The following is a 15295-nucleotide window of genomic DNA, read 5'->3' on the forward strand; positions in this document are numbered from 1 at the left end:
AACCCCATCTTTTTTATCCTTGATGGAAACAATATAATATGTGCCTTGCTACCCCTACTATCAGTGGGAAATGACACCACAATATTGAACCCAAAGCTAAGCACTTCTCCCATTGCAAGAAAGATCAATCTAGTAGGCCAAACTAAACCGATAATTCAAAGAGACTTGCGAAGATATCAAATCATACAAATAAGAATTCAGAGAAGAACCAAATAATATTCATAGATAATCTTGTTCATAAACCCACAATTCATCGGATCTCGGCAAACACACCACAAAAGAGTATTACATCGAATAGATCTCCAAGAACATCGAGGAGAACTTTGTATTGAGAATCAAAGAGAGATAGAGGCTATGGTGTTGATGTAGAAGCCCTCCGTGATTGATTCCCCCTCCGGCAGATCGCCGAAAAAGGCCCCAAGATGGGATCTCATGGGTACAGAAGGTTGTGGTGGTGGAAAAGTGGTTTCGTGGCTCTCTGCGATCGATCTAGGGTACAAGAGTATATATAGGCGAAAGAAGTACGTCGGTGGGGCTACATGGGGCCCACAAGGGTGGGGGCGTGCCCTCCTGCCTCGTGGTCGCCTCGCGAAGTTCCACACTTCCACTCCAAGTCTCCTGGTTTGCTTTCGGTCCAAGAAAGATCATCGTGAAGGTTTCATTCCATTTGGACTCCGTTTGGTATTCCTTTTCTGTGAAACTTTAAAATAGGCAAAAAAACAACTGGCACTGGGCCTCCGGTTAATAGGTTAGTCCCAAAAATAATATAAAAGAGCATATTAAAGCCCATTAAACATCCAAAACAGATAATATAATAGCATGGAACAATCAAAAATTATAGATATGTTGGAGATGTATCAGGAGGCCAAAGGTGGCCTCCGCCGTGAAGGTACTTCGGACGCTGTGTCCGGAGAGACCGAAGCTCCCTCCTCCCATGAGGGAGATGAAGATGAAGAGGAGGAGGAGGCAGAGAGTGATTCTCCCCTTAAGGGGAGGAAGAACAAAAGGGCGTCCTCCGGAGACCCGGAGGCAGAGGCATCAAAGAAAAATACCCCTCTCGGATGGCTCGGATTCGGATGCTGAAGCCATCCCCGAGCGGCGCCCCAGGGTGAAGCCCCAGGCCGCATCATAAGTATCGGAGATGCTTTACATATATCCAGTCTTTTATGATTGTAGGATAACATATTATATTATGTGTTTCAGTCCGGCCCGTGACCTCTCCCAACTATGATCATCTTCGGGGAACTCTCTGGCGCCGGAGATGGTGGAGAGCGAGACGCCTCCACGAGCCTCCCCGACACCCACTGTAGATGACACCAGGTGTTATCCCAAAGGACCTCTCCAGTCCACTGAGAGGTGCGGGAGGCCGCCAAGACGGTGCCAGAGGGTAATACCTCGGCTGCCGAGAACATGGGGGGCGCAACCCCCATGGAGACTGGTGACGGGGGCCCTGACCAGTCCGCCCCCCAGCCGAACATGACTCCGTAGACCCAAGTGGCTCCGGAATCAAGTGAGCAACCCCCTTCAAGGGAGGGGGGTGCCAGCTCCGACGGCGACCTCCACAAATCCGGAGGCGCCGAACACTTCGATGGAGGCACTGCAACGTGCTTCCATCATGGAGGAGCACCGCACCCTGATGGGTGTGGTGGTTGAGAAGCTTCAGTCCGCCAAGAGCGGGCTGAACGAAGCCTTCACCAGCCTGCTAATAGGCTTCGAGGTATGCTATGTAATATTCTTAGCCGCTTTTCATATGAAAAATATGCCTGTGCATAGATAGTAGCCCCTGAGACTTTGTTTGGTGTTGAAAAATGACCGAACAGAGGATCGAATAATAATCGCAGGAGGTAACGTACTGGTCCATTGATAAACAGGCTTCCCTGTTAGCGGCGACCGCCCAGGCCGCTGAAGTTTCTGAAGTCAAGCGGAAGCTGTAGCTGGCCGATGATCATATTGTCTGCATTAACAAGCGGTTCGACGAGGCGCAAGGTATGTTTGAAAAATTATTTACACACCTGAAGTGGTATGCTAATGCGGAGTCTAAGCTCGTGTGTTGCCCTGATCATTATTGCAGGTTACCGCTCATACAGCTCCCAGCCAGCAAGCAGTTAGCTTTCCTCTAGAAGTCATGGAAGTGTGGATAAATCGACAAAAGGTTTTTATTTCTTAAAAAATCGCCCTAACCGGCCGAGGTCAAGACCCTGAAGAGCACCCTCGTCCAAGCCAAGGAGCAGGCACGGGTGAGCAAAGCGGCCGCTGACAAAGCGGCTGCAGATTTAAAGGTCGATCAGGTCACCCGCCGCCAGTATGAGGAGCAGGTGACCGAAGTGGAGCAAGAGCTCAAGTGATAGAGGCAAAGGTGTCCCGATGTTTCGATGAGATGGTGGCTATCGTTTCTAGGGGAGTCGACCTTGACGATCCGACTACGAACGTGCGAGACGTCGCGCCTTAGCAATCACTAAACCAACTTCCGAGGGGTTATTGACCACGCCGGAGCACGATCAACCTAACCACGAGGGTCTGTTTCCTGCAAGCAAACGAAGAACAATCAAGAAACTGAGATTGCAATCTGGATATTGCGAATATAAGATGAAAGCTTTATTGATCAAGGTGGGATTCTGTGACGTCTTGGTCTGGTTGTTGGACACAAACGAAGTACGAGAAGTTGCAGCTATGGCGAACTTTTAATCTAAACAAAACCCAAAGTCTAAACGACGCCCTAAGGGCTGTATATATGGAGGAAGAGGGGGGAATTTCGTGGCCCTTGAGGGTGGGGTCCGAAACCAACCCTAACTCTTGTTTCCCCACACATACGGACTCTAAATATAGCCTATACTTAAGTATTTCGAAATTACATGGGCCTGGCCCATTAATAAGGTGACGCAGCACCTAGAATAGCCTATGGACGAATATTATGAAGTGGCATCTTGTATATTTCGTCCAAGGCTTCATGCACTCCTTATGGCGGCTTCAAAGTCCTGAAATTATCACTTGTAAATCCGTTCTTGATCCCCTTGCGCATGCCATCAACTCCATGCGTGTTCTTGCTCCAATGTTCATCCCTCTCCAAGCTAGGCCCTTCATTTGTAAGCAAAACAAATATATCCAATTTAGGCAGCATCATAATCTCATGAACATTAGAATCATTACCAAGAAACGAAAGTACCTGGTAATTTAATTGGCGTGCGTGAGCTCTAGTAATTGGTCCAGTATATGTAACAGTAGGGGCTGTGGGTGTAACAATGGTATTGATGTCCTCATCATCCTCCCCTTCTTGAAATGAAGTCGTCCTCGACGGAAGCTCATCTTCCTCACCCAAATAAGGCTTCAAATCTGCAATGTTAAAAGTGGGACTAACCCCAAAATCTACAGGTAGCTCAAGTTTATATGCATTATCATTTATTTTCTCTAACACCTTAAAAGGACCATCAGCATGTGGCATTAGCTTTGATTTGCGCAAATTAGGAAATCTATCTTTACGCAAATGTAACCAAACAAGATCTCCAGGTGCAAACACAACATGTTTTCTACCCTTATCTCCAGCAAGTTTATATTTAGCATTCATACGCTCAATGTTTTCCTTAGTTAACTCATGCATTTTTAAAATCAATCCAGAACGTTCTTTAGCATCAAAATTAACCTTCTCCAAAGATGGAAGAGGCAACAAATCAATAGGTGCACAAGGTAGGAAACCATACACAATTTCAAAAGGGCACATCTTAGTAGTAGAATGCAATGAACGATTATAAGCAAATTCAATATGAGGCAAGCATTGTTCCCACATTTTCTTATTATTCTTCAAAACAGCCCTAAGCAGAGTAGACAATGTTCTATTGACTACTTCAGTTTGTCCATCAGTTTGGGGGTGACAAGTAGTACTAAAAAGCAGTTTAGTCCCCAACTTAACACATAAACATCTCCAAAAGTGGCTAAGAAATTTAGTATCACGATCTGAAACAATAGTATTTGGCACACCATGCAAGCGAATAATTTCACGAAAGAACAAATCAGCAACATTAACAGTATCATCGCTTTTATGACATGGTATAAAGTGTGCCCTTTTCGAGAATCTATCCACGACAACAAATATGCTATCCCTCCCCTTCTTTGTTCGAGGTAAACCTAAAACAAAGTCCATAGATATATCCTCCCAAGGAACACTAGGTACAGGCAAAGGCATATATAAACCATGAGGATTGAGTCGTGACTTAGCTTTTTAACATGTAGTGCAGCGAGCAACAAAACACTCAACATCCCGTCTCATCTTTGGCCAAAAGAAATGTGTAGCAATTACGTCCTCCGTCTTCTTCACGCCAAAGTGTCCCATTAGTCCTCCTCCATGCGCCTCCTGCAACAACAAAAGACGAACGGAGCTAGCTGGAATGCATAGCTTGTTAGCACGAAACACAAATCCATCGTTAAGAACGAACTTGTTCCAAGTTCTCCCTTTCCTTACAATTCTGCAATACATCTTTAAATTCAGCATCATGAACATATTGATCTTTGATGGTCTCCAAACCAAATATTTTAAAGTCAAGTTGTGAAAGCATAGTATAATGACGAGACAATGCATCAGCAATAACATTTTCTTTACCCTTCTTGTGTTTAATGACATAAGGGAAAGTCTCAATGAATTCAACCCATTTAGCATGTCTGGACGGTTCATTTTTGCTTGACTTTTAATGTGTTTCAAAGATTCATGATCCAGAATGTATAACAAATTCCTTGGGCCATAAATAATGTTGCCATGTTTCTAAGGTCCGAACAAGAGCATATAATTCTTTATCATAAGTAGAATAGTTCTGACTAGGCCCACTCAATTTTTCAGAAAAGTATGCAACAGGTTTTCCATCTTGTAATAACACACCTCCTAATCCAATTCCACTAGCATCACATTCAAGCTCAAAAGTCTTATTGAATTAGGAAGTTGGAGTAAAGGAGCAGGTGTCAACTATCTTTCATACCGTGAAGGCCTTCTTCCTGTGCGTACCCCAAACAAAAGGTACATCCTCTGTAAGCTCGTTGAGAGGTGCAGCCAATGTGCTGGAAATCTCTCAACAAAACGCCTATGAAACCGAGCGAGGCCAAGAAAACTCACTGTGTGACCGTTTTGGGCTGCGGCCAACTCTCAATAGCTTCAATCTTGGCTTTATCAACTTCAATTCCCTGTGAGTAACAACATAGCCAAGAAAAGATACTCGGTCGGTGCAAAAGGGGCACTTTCCAAGGTTACCAAACAAACATGCATCACGTAGAGCAATAAAAATAGCACGTAAATGTTCCAAATGTCCTCCAAAGATTTGCTATAAATCAATATGTCATCAAAGTAAACTACCACAAATCGTCCAATGAAAGCACGTAAAACTTCGTTCATTAACCTCATGAAGTACTAGGTGCATTAGTTAACCCAAAAGGCATGACTAACCACTCATATAATCCAAACTTAGTTTTAATGCTGTTTTCCATTCATCTCCCAATTTCATACGAATTTGATGGTATCCACTACGCAAATCAACTTTGGAGAATATTGTAGAGCCACTCAATTCATCAAGCATATCATCTAGCCTAGGAATAGGATGACGATAACGAATAGTAATATTATTAATGCCTCTACAATCAACGCACATACGCGACGTACCATCCTTTTTCGGCACTAAAATGATAGGAACAACACAAGGACTAAGGGATTCGCGTATATAACCTTTGTCGAGCAGTTCTTGTACTTGACGCATAATCTCCTTCGTCTCCTCTGGATTGGTACGGTATGGTGCATGGTTGGGTAATGATGCACCAGGAATTAAGTCAATTTGATGCTCAATCCCTCGAATAGGTGGTAATCCCGGTGGCACGTCTTGTGGAAAGACGTCACGAACTCCTGCAAAATGTTAGTGACAGCAGGAGGCAAAGAGGAAGGCACGTCCTCGAATGAAAATAATGCCTCTTTGCACACAAAAGCATAGCAAACAGATTTGCTAAAATCTAGATCATCAATATCAGATTTGGTGGCAAGTAAACATGCACTTTTCAATTTAATTTCAGAAGCAACACTAGATTGTTTATTATTATAGGCTGCATTTGTTGCTCAAATTCTTTTGCCACAATCTGATTTTCACTCTTATTTCTCCTGTTTTGCTTTATTAGCTCTATTAATATCATCTTTCAAAATGGAATCAGGAGTCATAGGAAGCAAAGTAATATTTTTATCCTTATGAACAAGAGTATACTGATTGTTTCTACCATGGTGTACAGAATTTTTATCAAATTGCCATGGTCTACCAAGTAATAAGGAACATGCTTGCATAGGTACCACATCACAATCAACATAATCAGCATATGTAGAGATACTAAAATGCACACGAACAGTACGTGTTACCTTAACCTTGCCGTTGTTGTTGAACCATTGGATGTAGTAAGGATGTGGATGTGGTCTTGTGGTGAGAGATAGCTTCTCCACCATCTCCATGCTAGCCAAGTTATTGCAGCTCCCTCCATCTATGATGACGCGAACAGAACGTTCCTTCACAACTCCCTTTGTATGGAACAAATTATGCCTCTGATTTTACTCAACTTGTGTGACCTACACACTCAAAACACGTTGAGCAACTAAACATTCATACCTGTCAGCATCGTCAGGAGCCATGTATTGTGTCTCTTGATCAGAATCATCTCCACCGTGTTCTTCACGTGTAATAAGAGCCAAAGTCTCCTCATCATAGTCACTAGCAGACTCATACCCTCCATCCTCAGTAGCAATCATCACACGCTGAGATTGGCATTCTCTCGCAAAATGTCCTCTTCCCTTACAATGACGACAAATAATATCAGTTGTGTGCCCTGTTGATGCCATGGAAGAAAAAGAGCTCTGCGCAGGTCCAGCAGGTGTGCTCTTGGCAGATAGTGGTGGTTGTGCTGCTTCTTGTATCACGGTTGGAGGTGGCAGCCGACGGAGGCGCCGGTGTAGCAGAACGTGTGGAAGTAGATGATGCACGTGGTGTCCATGATGAAGGTCGACCTGCAGAAAAGTTAGTCCGCGCCAATGCCTGTCGATCCTGCACTTCACGTTCAGCTTTACAAGCAAGATGGAATAAACGAGTGATATTAGTATACTCCTTATACTCTAGAATCGTCTGAATCTCTCTATTTAATCCACCCATAAAACGTGCAAGCATAGCTTCATTCTCCTCAACAATACCACATCTAATCATGCCAGTTTGTAATTCCTGATAATATTCTTCTACAGAATTTTTTCCCTGTCTTAAGCGCTGCAATTTTTGAAGTAATTCACGTTGATAATATGGTGGAACCCAACGAGTACGCATAGCAGTTTTCAAAGCAGCCCAAGTAGCAGGAATAGGATATAATCTACAATGCTCAGACCACCAAACACATGCAAAACTAGTGAAAGCACAAACAGCAGCAGGAACACGTCTGTCCTCGGGATATTATAAACATGTAAATCGTTGTTCAGTTTCTAACTCCCAAGTAAGATATATATCAGGAACATATCTACCCTCAAATGGTGGAATATTCAATTTTAGTTTAGGGAGATGGTCATGATCTCGTACCTGAGGGTGAGCCCTACCATTGCCATTATTTGCATGTGGACGACCTGGTGGTTGCTGTGCTAGTGGTGGCACGTAGTTCTGATTTTGATCAACCTCATCCTCGTAATCGCCGGCAAAATCATCCTCCTCCGCATCAGCAGCAGGAGCCACAGAAGTATCAACAGCAGCACCAACAGTTTGGACAGGTGCAAGAGGGAAACGGCTCGCTCGACGGAGGGCTGTTTCACGATGTGTAGGTAGTCGTCGTCGTTGTTGTTGTTGTTGTTGTTGTTGTTGTTGTTGTTGTAGAGGTGCGTTAGGTGCAGCCGGTGGTGGTGGTGGAAGACGCGCGAGCAATTCATTAAACCTGTTATCGAGCTTGGTTTTGAACGTCTTCTCCATGTCATCTATCTTCTCCATGGCCTCTTCAAATCTGTTTAGCACATCTTGCACCTGTCCACTCATCATTTGCTGAAACTTATCATGAAGCTCCTTGTTCGTCAAGTTCTCCCAGCCAGTCTCGTCGGCTTGTGATCCTGGCATGGTTAGCAGCAATAGAAACACACAAGAATATGATCCTACAGACTACTAACAAGTGGTGGTGGTGGCGGGTGTCACAAATCCGTCAAGCAAATCTCAAATTCTTACCAGTTCTTACCCAGCAGCAGGCGGTGATCGGCAACCGTTGTAGTCAAAACTCTCAAAAGCTTGGATAGAGCGATTGCCAGGGAGAGTCAAACGCACGACATAGATGTATGTGGAGCTGGGAAGGCTTATAGTATGGTAGCAAAAAGGGTCAGCAATAATGAATTCAGAGATGCAAAGTTGAATAAACGCTCAACGACGGTGCTGTGCTGGTCCTAGGCTAGACCGTGCTAGAGATGCGAGCCTAGAACACTAACAAAATCACGGCGCTGCACGTAAATAAGGGAAAACCACACTCTGGAACTCTTTCTTTTTTTGCGCTCCTTTTTTTTGCGCTCCTTTTTTTGCGAAAAATCACTATAATAGCGAGTGTCTCAAAACTCTTCCCTCGTCAAACTGATAGGAGGGGCACAATTTTTTTTCACTTTTTTTCGGAAATCAGGGCAGCGACGACGAAAAAGTGCGACAAAAAATCACTATGATGGCACGTGGCTCAAAAGACTCAGAAAAGCCTAAAAATAGGATAGGGAAAAAATATTTTTGCCCATGAAAATTTTGGCCTAAAAACTGCCCGGGGGTCTCCAGACTCTTTTTTTCCCCGAGACCTACGCAGGCAAGGAAACACGAATCGGAATTTAGATTGATCTCAAGAACAAACCTAATCTGAGAAGAACTCGGATTGGTGGTGGATATATGGTTGTGGTATATGGCAGCGGTGGTGGTATATGGTAGCGGTGGTGGTATATGGATACAGATTGGTGGTGGTATATGGATACGGATTGGTGGTTGTATATGGATACGGATTCAGAGTGGTGGCGGATAAGCAATGGTGGTAGATGGGCGATGATGATGGTGCGGCGGCGGCGTGACAACTTATGACCAGAACTCGAAACTCTAAAAGACTAGACTCTAAGACCAGCAACTTGACACGACGATGCAACCGCAAATTCAACAAAGCAAAAACCCTAAAAATATTATGCAAAGGCTCAGATTGGTTCGGATATGATGAACTAACCCTAATTTTTTTGTGGCTTTTTCGTGGACTGTAGGTATGAAGAACAGACTCGATCTAATCTACGAAAAAATGTAAAATCTCACCAAGCAACCTGGAAATCTGTTGATAGAGGCAAAGGTGTCCCGATGTTTCGATGAGATGGTGGCTATCGTTTCTGGGGGAGTCGACCTTGACGATCCGACTATGAACGTGCGAGACGTCGCGCCTTAGCAATCGCTAAACCAACTTCCGAGGGGTTATTGACCACGCCGGAGCACGATCAACCTGACCACGAGGGTCTGTTTCCTGCAAGCAAACGAAGAACAAGCAAGAAACTGAGATTGCAATCTGGATATTACGAATATTAGATGAAAGCTTTATTGATCAAGGTGGGGTTCTGTGACGTCTTGGTCTGGTCGTTGGACACAAACGAAGTACGAGAAGTTGCAGCTATGGAGAACTTTTAATCTAAACAAAACCCAAAGTCTAAACGACGCCCTAAGGGCTGTATATATGGAGGAAGAGGGGGGAATTTCGTGGCCCTTGAGGGTGGGGTCCGAAACCAACCCTAACTCTTGTTTCCCCACACATACGGACTCTAAATATAGCCTATACTTAAGTATTTCGAAATTACATGGGCCTGGCCCATTAATAAGGTGACGCAACACCTAGAATAGCCTATGGACGAATATTATGAAGTGGCATCTTGTATATTTCGTCCAAGGCTTCATGCACTCCTTATGGCGGCTTCAAAGTCCTGAAATTATCACTTGTAACTCCGTTCTTGATCCCCTTGCACATGCCATCAACTCCATGCGTGTTCTTGCTCCAATGTTCATCCCTCTCCAAGCTAGGCCCTTCATTTGTAAGCAAAACAAATATATCCAATTTAGGCAGCATCATAATCTCATGAACATTAGAATCATTACCAAGAAACGAAAGTACCTGGTAATTTAATTGGCGTGCGTGAGCTCTAGTAATTGGTCCAGTATATGTAACAGTAGGGGCTGTGGGTGTAACAATGGTATTGATGTCCTCATCATCAAGGATGCCGCCAGCAAGTGCGAGGCCTTGGAGGAGAATAATAAGGCCCAAGTGGTCAATCTCAGCAAGGCTCTCCAGGAGGCCAAGGAGGCGTGGACCGAGTCCCGGTCGGCTCGCGAGGAGATCAAGCAGGCCGAAAAGATAGCGGCTGGTAAGCCCTTTCTTTTGCAGAGTATATTTGGCGGTCAGAGATATGCCTGGCTTAATCGACTATGGAGTTCTCCAGACGCCTTTGCGGATCTTCCGAGGAGTGCGGCCAACGTTTGCGCAGTTCTTTCGGGCCCAGGAGGGAACACCACGGAGAAGCTCTTGCATAGGATGTTCGGTTTGGCCATGAAGGACGTCATAGTCCGACTCTGGCTAACCGAACCCATTCCTAGCAGTTACTTCGGCCTGGTGAAGCAACTCGTCAATGTGCTGCCCCGAATTGAAGCTGTCAAGCGCTTGGCGTGCATCGAGGGTGCACGGATGGCCTTCGCCCGCGTCAAGATGCAATGGTTGAAGATGAAGGCCACTGCCAGTGTCAAAACCGGCGGATCTCGGGTAGGGGGTCCCGAACTGTGCGTCTAAGGTCGATGGTAACAGGAGACAAGGGACACGGTGTTTACCCAGGTTCAGGCCCTCTCTATGGAGGTAATACCCTATGTCCTGCTTGATTGATATTGATGAATATGAGTGTTACAAGAGTTGATCTACCTCGAGATCATAATGGCTAAACCCTAGAGGTCTAGCTTGTATGGCTATGATAATAAGTCTCTTCTATCCGGACTAAATCCTCCGGTTTATATAGACACCGGGAGGATCTAGGGTTACATAAGGTCAGTTACAAAGAGAGGAATCTACATATTCGGTCTCCAAGCTTGCCTTCCACTCCAAGGAGAGTCCTATCCGGATACGGGTATAGTCCTCGGTCTTCGTATCTTCACAGCCCATCAGTCCAGCCCATAGCCAACAGGCCGGACACCCGAGGACCCCTTAGTCCAGGACACCCTCAGAGGCACGTCTTGTCAAAGCAGAGATCGTGTCCCCTTATTACGGGATTCTCATCAATACGGGCATGGGTAACCCAACAGTGCCGTTTACACAACCCTTGGGAGCAGGCTGTGACGCCCCGAGACCGATGTGCCAGGTGTCCTCCGCTTATTCGCTGTTGTTGCCTTGTCATTGCTTGCATGTCATGCATTGCATATCATGTCATCATGTGCATTTCATTTGCATACGTGTTCGTCTCATGCATCCGAGCATTTTCCCCGTTGTCCATTTTGCAATCCGGCGCTTCCATGTCACCCGGTGTACCTTTCTACCTCTTTTTGTGTGCGGGTGTTAAACGTTTTTCGGATTGGACCGAGACTTGTCATGCGGCCTTGGTTTACTACCGTTAGACCGCCTGTCAAGTTTCGTGCCATTTGGACTTTGTTTGATACCCCAACGGTTAACCGAGGGACCGAAAAGGTGTTGCAGCCCAACACCCTCTCTAGCTGGCCCAAAACCCACCTAAACCTCCTCCATCATCTCGGTCGTTCGATCACGATCGCGTGGCCGAAAACCGCACCTCATTTGGACTCCCCTAACTCCCTCTACCATATATTTGTGTCTCCCTCCAAAATTCGCGGTCTAACCCTAGTCTACCTCCTCCACCGCGCATCCGGACACGTCCTCGCCGCGCCGGACATGTCCACCGCGCCCTCCACGTTGCCCGGCCAATCAGCGGCCGCCACGTCAGCTCGTGCCGCCGCCTCAGCCACTCACAGCGCGCCACCTCAGCGCCGCGCCGCCCCACTTCGCCATCGGGCCCGCGGGGCCTAGATCCGGCCCGCGCGAGCCCGCCACGGAGCCCGTTCGTCGCCGCCCGCTCTGCCCTAGCGTGCGCCACCGCCTCGCCCGCAGTGCACCGCCGCCGCCTCGTCGTGCTCGCCGGACTTCACCGCCCGTCGCCGGAGCACCCCGCCGGTGACCACCTGGCCGCGAGCTCGACGCCTGTGCCCCGTCTCCCTCGCCGGACTCGCTGGTGAGCCGCGGAGCCCGTTCGCCCCCGTCCGGCTTCCTCCTCTCTCTCCCTGACCCCGTCTCTCTCTCTATCGCATAGGGTCGCCGGCCCCGTCGCCGGAGTTAGCCAGGCCGCCGTCACCAAGCTCGTCGCCGGCCTCCTCGCCCTCTACCTTCGCCGGATCCGGGACCCCCACGCCCGGATGTATCCGTTCCCATCGAGCTCCGCCGCGCCCGTCGCCGGAATATCTCGCGCCGCGCCCGCCGGATTTCCTCACCGTCGCGGCCTCCGTCGTCGTTCCCGCGTGCGGGCACACGCGCAGCCGATCCGGCCGATCCGCGCGCCCCGTTGACCTCCTCCCGTTCCTGTGGGCCGCCGTGCCAGATCCGGCCCACCGCGCTGCTGCCACGTCTACTGGGCCAAGCCCACTGGGTGAGATGCACTAAGCCTTGCCTGAACATGTTTTCCTTATTCCCAGCTCGTCTATGTTTTTTTTTCAGAAATCGGCGAAGTCCTCAGATTCTCATAATTTGTGCCCCTCTTCATCATGCCATTACTTCTTCACCGTTGCTTCGATTCGTGCGTGTAGCATATCAAAATGTTCGTCTCGAAGAGTACATCATTTCATCTCATTGCATCATTTGCATTTGAGCTCATCTTGATGCCCGAAATGCTGTTGGAAGAGGGCTATGCGAGTAATTTGCCAGATCTGTTTCATCAAATAGATATTTGTCATTTTTGCCATGTTTAATGTGTGCATGATATGATCCTGAGCTCTACATGTGTTTTGTTATATGACATGCCATCTTTACAGAGGTGCTTACCATGTATTTTTTTGATGTTTGTGGTGACTAGCACAAGCTTGCAAAGTAGCGTAATCGGTAGTGTTGATTTCAGGGACTTAGAATTTCACTAAGTCCTTGTCCTGATTTTGTTGATATGCCATATGTTCATGTTGTTTCTTAGTGATCCGTGCCTCTTTTGAGGATGATCAGTAAGGATGTTTTGTTAACATTGTGGTGCTCTATCCATCCATGTCTTTGTTTGCATTTATGGAGCACCCTAGATTGAGTCAATCGAGCTCTACTTTTGCTATATCGTGAATCCTGGCAGATTGTTGACTTGTTAGCGATTTTGCCGAGGATGTAGCTATTGATCCGTGCATGCTATGTTATTGTTCTTGCCATGTCTAGCTTCTATGCCATGTATTCTTGATGGGTGTATGCTTAGTTTGTCATGCAATGCTCTGTAGTGAGTGCATCGAGCTCGTAAACATGCCTACTCATTAACTGATTTGCATGCTCCAGTTTTTCACTAAGTCTGAGATCTGTTTATGTTTTTGCTATGTTCACATGCTTGCCATTGTATTTTCTGATCCCTTTTGGCTCAAGGTCACTAAGGGACTTTTGTTAAGTGCTTTGAGTAGCTTCATGCCATGCCTTGCTTTGCCATGTTAAGTTCCTGTATTATGTAGTTTTCATGTTCTAAAGTGTGCTTCCTGATGATAAATTCCAGACTTGTGTTAATTTCACTAAGTCTGAAACCTGTTATCATTTGCTCTTTTGCCATGCTTGTTTTAACCTGTTAATGGATGAATTAGCCGTAGCTCAGTGTTCATCTTTTGTCAAGCATCATGAGTGGATCCCTTCCTTGTATTTTGTTTCCATGTTTGAGTGCTGTAGCATATATATCTTGGTGCATTTAGTTGGTCACTTGCTGATTATCGCAGACCGGTGCCATATTTGTTCTGCTTGCCATTTCCAAACCGTGCATCCGATTCCGGTGATCTTTATACCGATTTCAACCGAAATCACCTCACCTTTCCAGTGGCACTCTTGGATTTCCAAGTTGAGGCCAGGTTCAATCATTTTTTTCCAAATCATGCATATGCATCACATACCGCATCCCGCATATCATACCATGTTCATGTGTTGGTTGTTTACTATGTTGTGGCTTCTTTCCGATGTTGCTTCTTCGGGTTGGTTCCGGGAATGTCGCGTTTGTGAGTACCCGTTTGACTACGTCCGTTTGTCTTCTTCATGGACTCGTTCTTCTTCCTTGCGGGATTTCAGGCAAGATGACAATACCCTCGAAATCACTTCTATCTTTGCTTGCTAGTTGCTTGCTCTTTTGCTATGCCTATGCTGCGATACCTACCACTTGCTTATCATTGCTCCCATATTGTTAAGCCAAGCCTCTAACCCACCTTGTCCTAGCAAACCGTTGTTTGGCTATGTTACCGCTTTGCTCAGCCCCTCTTATAGCGTTGTTAGTTGCAGGTGAAGATTGGAGCTTGTTCCATGTTTGGAACATGGATATTTGGTTGGGATATCACAATATCTCTTATTTAATTAATGCATCTATATACTTGGTAAAGGGTGGAAGGCTCGGCCTTATGCCTGGTGTTTTGTTCCACTCTTACCGCCCTAGTTTCCGTCATATCGGTGTTATGTTCCCGGATTTTGCGTTCCTTACGCGGTTGGGTTATAATGGGAACCCCTTGACAGTTCGCCTTGAATAAAACTCCTCCAGCAGGGCCCAACCTTGGTTTTACCATTCGCCACCTAGCCTTTTTTCCCTTGGGTTAGGCCAGCCCAAGGGTCATCTTTATTTTAACCCCCCCGGGCCAGTGCTTGTCTAAGTGTTGGTCCGAACTGAGTAGACTGCGGGGCCACATCGGGGAAACTTGAGGGCTGGTTTTACTCGTGGGATGTCTCATCCGGTGTTGCCCTGAGAACGAGATATGTGCAGCTCCTTTCAGGATGTCGGCGCATCGGGCGGCTTTGCTGGACTTGTTTTACCATTGTCGAGGATGTCTTGTAACCGGGATTCTGAGTCCGATCGGGTCTTCCCGCTAGAAGGAATATCCTTCGTTGACCGTGAGAGCTTGTGATGGGCTAAGTTGGGACACACCTGCAGGGATTTGAACTTTCAAAAACCATGCCCGCGGTTATGGGCAGATGGGAATTTGTTAATGTTCGGTTGTAGAAAACCTGAAGTTGATCCTAATTAAAATACATCAACCGCGTGTGTAACCATGATGGTCTATTTCCGGCGGAGTCCGGGAAGTGAACACGGTGTTGG

Source organism: Triticum urartu, chromosome 3 (genome assembly GCF_003073215.2).
Source record: "Triticum urartu cultivar G1812 chromosome 3, Tu2.1, whole genome shotgun sequence".
NCBI lineage: Eukaryota > Viridiplantae > Streptophyta > Magnoliopsida > Poales > Poaceae > Triticum > Triticum urartu.